This window comes from Brassica napus, chromosome C8, assembly GCF_020379485.1.
Source record: "Brassica napus cultivar Da-Ae chromosome C8, Da-Ae, whole genome shotgun sequence".
Taxonomy (NCBI): Eukaryota; Viridiplantae; Streptophyta; class Magnoliopsida; order Brassicales; family Brassicaceae; genus Brassica; species Brassica napus.
Window position 1 is genome coordinate 45,983,026 of NC_063451.1, and position 6,172 is coordinate 45,989,197.

Consider the following 6,172-nt stretch of genomic DNA (forward strand, 5'->3'; position numbering starts at 1 on the left):
GTTAAATCACCCCTTGTGGCGGAGGGGTTGGCGTTACTGGCAGCGATGGAGGCAGCGATTTCGTTGGATTTCAAACAAATCTCTTTCGAGTCTGATTCAAGTATACTGATGACGGCAATCAAGGATGATTCAAATGTTTCAGATTTGCACGGAATCCTCAGTGACATCAACTCTCTATCTTTAGCTTTCGTTTCAGTTTCCTTTTATTGGGTCAGTAGATCCTTGGTTTCTAACGTGGATGGCATAGCCAAACAGGTGTTAAGAAACCTTGTAATGAACTCTGGTTAATCGTTCAATGATTTTTTATTATTTTTCCATGGTGAGCGACACTTTTCTTTGATCATAAACAATGAAAAATTTGCATAATATGTCCTCCTTTTTTTTTTTTTTAAACAAAATATAATATATGTCCTCGTAAATGTTATTGTTACATGTTGTATTCCCTCGACATGTGATTGTATGGTTTTGGTTGAATTCGCATTAGGTTCGGTTTGATTACGGTTCACCTTCAAACACGTAACCGTTAAATGGAAACCGAAGTCAAAGTCAAAATCAATAAATAAAATTAGTAACCAGAACACACCGTCTCGCTCTGGTCATCGTCTTCCTCCTCCTCTAGCCTCTAGGAGGTCATCCACCAAATGTTCATCCCTCAATTATCCGTCACAGAAGCTCAATTTCATGATCTGCTTGTCTCCATCCCTTCGTCCCTTTCAGTTTCCTCGAACCATGAATATAAATGGGCGTGCGAAGGCTGCACCTTTCTGAACACCTACAAGAACTCAGTCTGCGATTATCCGAGGAACGCGATCGTTGTCGTCTTCTCCTCTCCCGATTGGTCTCGAAAGCAACAACCCGGATTGCTTTCCCTTTCTTTCCTCTGCGGCGGTGTAGCAAGCGCAATGCCATGTTTGACGACGTCATGGTGGTTGAATGAAGCCACTTGCCTTATTACCAACGTCATAAACCTGGTTATTCTATTTGTTTATATTCACCTTATGGCAACACGAGAACGATAAGATCCAAACTCCAATGACTGTGATTCACAGACTACAACAAGATTAGCGATCTCTCACGAGCATATCGCCTCTCTCAACAAACGTAACCTAACCGACTACCTCTCACCAGTTATCGTCCTGTCACTCAAGAAGATTATACACCCCTTCTAAGCTGGAAAGTAAGAACTGTTGTTGCAATAGCTATGACAACTTTTCTTTTTACAAGAAATGTGACTCTTGCTATTTATCAGTTAGAAATTTTAGATAAAAAAAAAACGAGTTTTTCTTTCATAACAGGAAAAACAGAGCTAGTTATTAGCAAGACCACACAACAGAGTCTTGTCCATCAGCCCATCAAACAAAAGCCTTGTCCTCTGCCTCAACGGTCGAATGCTTTGTCGGATAAAAAGGGAAAAAAGCATATTGATGAAGCAAGACAACAGTACGACCGGCTCTCCTCCATTACAGCTGAACAATCGTTTCTCAGCCCTTGATGAAGCAGAATCCTCTGGATCTTGCCATCTGGAATAGTGAAACTAGAGTTAAGTTCAGTTGTATAAATACACTACTCTATCTTGTAATGAAACTGAGCCGAAAGCATCTTACATTCAATCAAAGAAACATTTATCTTTGAAGCTTTAGCTTCCGCTTTTATGGTATCAGAGCTCAGCGAGTAGAGCTACACTGAACGTTTCTATCATCACTGGCCAGACAACACCGGTGCCAAATCCACACTACCAGGTCGTTCAACCTTGGCTCCTGGGTTCGTTTACTGAAGACATCCAGAGTGTGGTCTTACATTGTACTTCAGCTCAAGAGATCTGGGCCATAGTAGGTAAACACTTCAACAGACCGTCGTCTTCAACGCAAGATTCAGACTGTCTCCAAGCATGAGAAGAGCATGGCTGACTATCTCAAAGATATCAAGACCATCAGTGACCAACTTGCGTCTATTGGAAAGCCCCCTAACTGAGAAAATGAAGATATTTGCAGCTCTTCATGGTCTTGGACAAGAATATGAACCTATTAAGACAAGTGTAGAAGGATCTATGGAAATAAAATCGTCACCGACCTTTGAAGACATCACTTCGCGTCTCAAAAGCTTTGATGACAGACTTCAAAGCTACACTTCCTCCTCTACTGAACTCAGCCCTCACTTAGCGTTCAACACAACCAGATCTTCAAACTTCACATGGAAATCGTCCGGTGTGTCAAATCTGTGGCAGAATGGGTCATGTTGCTCTTCGTTGCTGGCACCGTTTCAACAACAGCTATCAGGATGATGAGCTTCCCACTGCTTTAGCTGCTATGCGCATATATAAGATATCCATATTGAAACGCATACTAGCTAACTTATGACAACGCTCTAAATATTTTTATTTTGCGATTTAGGAACGGTTGCAAACAAAGATGATTGAGACCATTGTGGAGATAGATAAAAGTATGGGAAAACATCCGATCGTTAACAGTGGTGAAGAAGGAAGAGAGAGGCTGACAAAGACGCAGGAAGAAAGCAAAGAAGGTGTTGGTCGTCGCAGTTGCATAGACGCTTCTTGAACGATCTTCAACACCTAGGTGGATGATATCTTGCATATTTCTATTGTTTTATCCATTCATCCATGTGCATTTTGATCATATAGATTAGGATTTAGCCATGTTTAGGTTGCATTTTGCATACATGAGTCCTTATCAGGTATTGGAGTACCACATGGAGTTCTTGGAGACACTTGGAGGCATTTGGAGCTCAAAAAGGAGTGTTTAGAGTGGTCATTGGGCGAGCAAGGCATGGGAGCGACCAGTCCGGAGCGACACCACCAAGTCGCTCTGATCACCAGTCTGGAGCGACCTCACTAGAGCGACAGGAAAGAGTCGCTCGCGTATTGATCACCCGGAGACAACGGATCCGGAGCGACCTCTCGCAGCGACACAGCGAGGTCGCTCCCGAATCATGGAATTTCAGAGAGTGAAAGATGAACACGGATGAAAGCCTTAAAGATATTTTCTGAAGCTCAAAATTTGTGGAGACACTGGAAATTGAGTTAGCTTTCCAATGGAAGTGGTTTCAAGTCATTTGGAGATGTATTGGATAAGTTATAATCGATTTACTACAGGTGTATCAACCCTTACCGGGGACCACTGGAAAGTTGATGGGATTAACCAACTTCCCACTTTCTTCCACCCACTTTTCCTTTGCACGATTTTTCCTACTTTTCTGTATAATATTTGCTTTCTTTTTATCCAAAGAGTGGGCAAGAAACATGATTAGGGTACTGGGTAATAAGAAAAACTTGTCAAAACTCTCTCTCTTTGAAATATCATTGTTCTTAGTGTTCTTGAGCTGTTCTTCAATTGTTCATCATCTGTTCTTGAGTTCTAATTTCGTTTTGCTTGTTTAATCCTTGTTTATCTTTATTCTCTGTTGTATTTACTTGAATATGCTTCAATCTATTATGAGATTAAGTGTTTTCATGAAGATTAGTGAGTAGTTTCCTTAAGAATTCATGGGTTAGGGAGATTAGAGTAACTTAGTGAAGATCTATGGTGTTATTGTATTAGATCCTTGTATGAACTTGCTTGTTGAGTATTTTTAATGCTTGTTTAGTCTTGATCACTCTAAACCTGATTTCTAAACACTTCTCATCAGACATGATTAGATGAAGTGTTTGAATCAACTCAACTAAGCTCTAGTGAGATTAGCCAAGGACACTTGATGTTAAAATTGCTAGATAGTTATTGAACTTGAACTTAAAGATTGCTTGATTGAATTAAGCCAAAGACATTTGATGTTTAATGATTTCTAAGCAAATGGGCATTTACCTAGACATAGGACTTGTCTAAGATTGTGTTTAGACTTAAGAGATTATTTTGATTGAAAGCTTGTCACCTAGATTGGATCTTAGTTACTTGAAGTCAATTCCCAATACCCATGGATTCACTTGTCTAAATTGATTAAAACCTTGTTGTATTGCTCTGTTTGCTATTGTTACTTGTCACACACTCACAACTATTGAATCTGCTTAGCTTAAGAAATGACTTGTATTCTCACTGATTCACATCACTAGGACTGGTTCGACATTCACCCCCCTACACTACAACATTTGCAATAGGCAGAAAAACCTATTATCAAATTGGCGCCGTTGCCAATCCTAGTCTGATTGTGACATTGCGTTTGAGTCTTTGCTTGAGACTGAGTTTTACTTTGTTTTTAAGTTACTAATTATCTATCTTCATATATATTTGGATGACAGGTGCATGAACTTGAGAAGCAAAGGATCAACAAATCTTGCACCAAGAGTGGACAACATCAAAGCCTTAGAAAGAGAGTTGGGAAGACAGAGAAGAGAAAGAGAAAAGCAAGCCCACTTACATAGATTGGGGCTTGAGATGGAGAGAAACCCGAATCAACCGGAAGGTGTCTATGAAGTTGATGATCATAGACAAAATGTCCAAGAAGTTCCTCCTGGAGCTGCTCAAGAGGGCAATGGTCAAGGAGCTGCCAACCTTCGACCTAGACAACCACAACGCCAAGCTAGGGCCATCGGTACATATGATCAACCTAACATAAATGGGAATAGGTTGGGCATTAGGGGACCGCCAGTTGCCAACAACAATTTCGAGATCAAGTCCAGCCTCATCAACATGATTGAAAACAACAAGTACCATGGACTTGCCTTGGAAGACCCACTAGATCACCTTGACAGATTTGATAAATACTGTGGCTTGTCAAAAACAAATGGAGTTTCAGAGGATGCTTTCAAGCTCAGATTGTTTCCCTTCTCTTTGGGAGACAAGGCTCACACTTGGGAGAAAAACATCTCAAGTGATACTATCACAACTTGGGATGAATGCAAGAAGGCCTTCCTCAACAAGTTCTTCTCTGCTACAAGGACTGCAAACCTTAGAAATCAGATCTCTGGTTTTCAACAAAAAGGACTTGAAGGATTTTCAGAGGCATGGGAGAGATTCAGAACCTACTTGTCTCAATGTCCCCACCATGGCTTCAACAATGAGAGCTTGCTAAGCACTTTCTACAGAGGAGTCTTGCCTAAATTCAAAAGCCAGCTTGACACTGCAAGCAATGGAAACTACTTGGGGAGGACTGTCGAAGATGCATTAGAACTCTTGGAGAACATGGCACAGAGTGATTCTGTCTACAATGATGAATATGACAGAAGAGACAGAAGTGGGGGAGGAGAAGATATGACCACAAAAAGAGAACTGAAAGCAATACAAGAAAAGATTGACATGCTACTATCAGAAAAGAACAAGAAGGAGGAGTTACATATGGTTTCTGAAGCTGATGGAGTAGAATGCCAAGAAGATATGTACTATGTCAATGCTCAGGGTACATGGTACAAGAAGGAACATGACTATCAAAACCAGAACAACTACCAACAGAAACCCTTCTACAACAACCAACAGAAGCCATTCAACAACTACCAGCCAAAACCATTCTACAACAATCAGCCTAAGCCATTCTACAACAACAACCAAGGTGGTTACCAACCAAAACAGAACTTCCCTCCTGGATTCTCACCAAAACCAAATCAACCTGCACAAGAACAAGCTGGATCATCAACACAACCTCCACAAGAGAGTAGTACTGAAGCGATGCTAAAACAATTATTGGAGGGACAAGCAAGAAGTGAGAAACAATTAGGGTATGAGCTGAAAAATCTACACAACAAGATTGATGGGAATTACCATGATCTAAACAACAAGTTCAAAAACTTGGAGAACCAGTTTGTCTCTATGACAGCCAGCTCAAGTCGCCAACAAGGTACACTACCTGGAAAGCCTGAACAAAACCCAAAGGAGACAATGAAGGCAATCACCCTAAGGAGTGGAAGAGAGTTGCCTCCTAAAGTTCTCATTAAGGATAATGAGAAACAAGGTGGGGAGGTGGTCATCAATGTAGATGATGATGTGGTGATTGTGGATGAGAAAACTAATGAGGAAATATTGGAGAAGATAGTTGAAGCTAAGGGCAAGAGAAAGATTGGAGAGGAGAAATTTGAGAACAAAAATGAGGAGGTTACATCAACAAAGGAGAAATTGTTCACTCCTCCTCCCTATGAGCCAAAACTTCCCTTTCCTGGAAGATTCAAAAAGCAACTCCTAGAGAAATACAAAGCCTTGTTTGACAAGCAAATGAGTGAAGTTCAGCTCACCAT

At 40.8% G+C, this 6,172-nt stretch overlaps 1 non-coding gene across 1 annotated transcript; it reads right to left on the reverse strand.

The window, feature by feature from the left end:
• Positions 1 to 4,892: 4,892 nt before the first annotated feature.
• On the reverse strand, positions 4,893 to 4,999 carry LOC125592117. The gene has a single exon (XR_007327967.1). It is a non-coding gene; the product is annotated as a small nucleolar RNA R71 (small nucleolar RNA).
• Between the last annotated feature and the right edge of the window lie 1,173 nt (positions 5,000 to 6,172).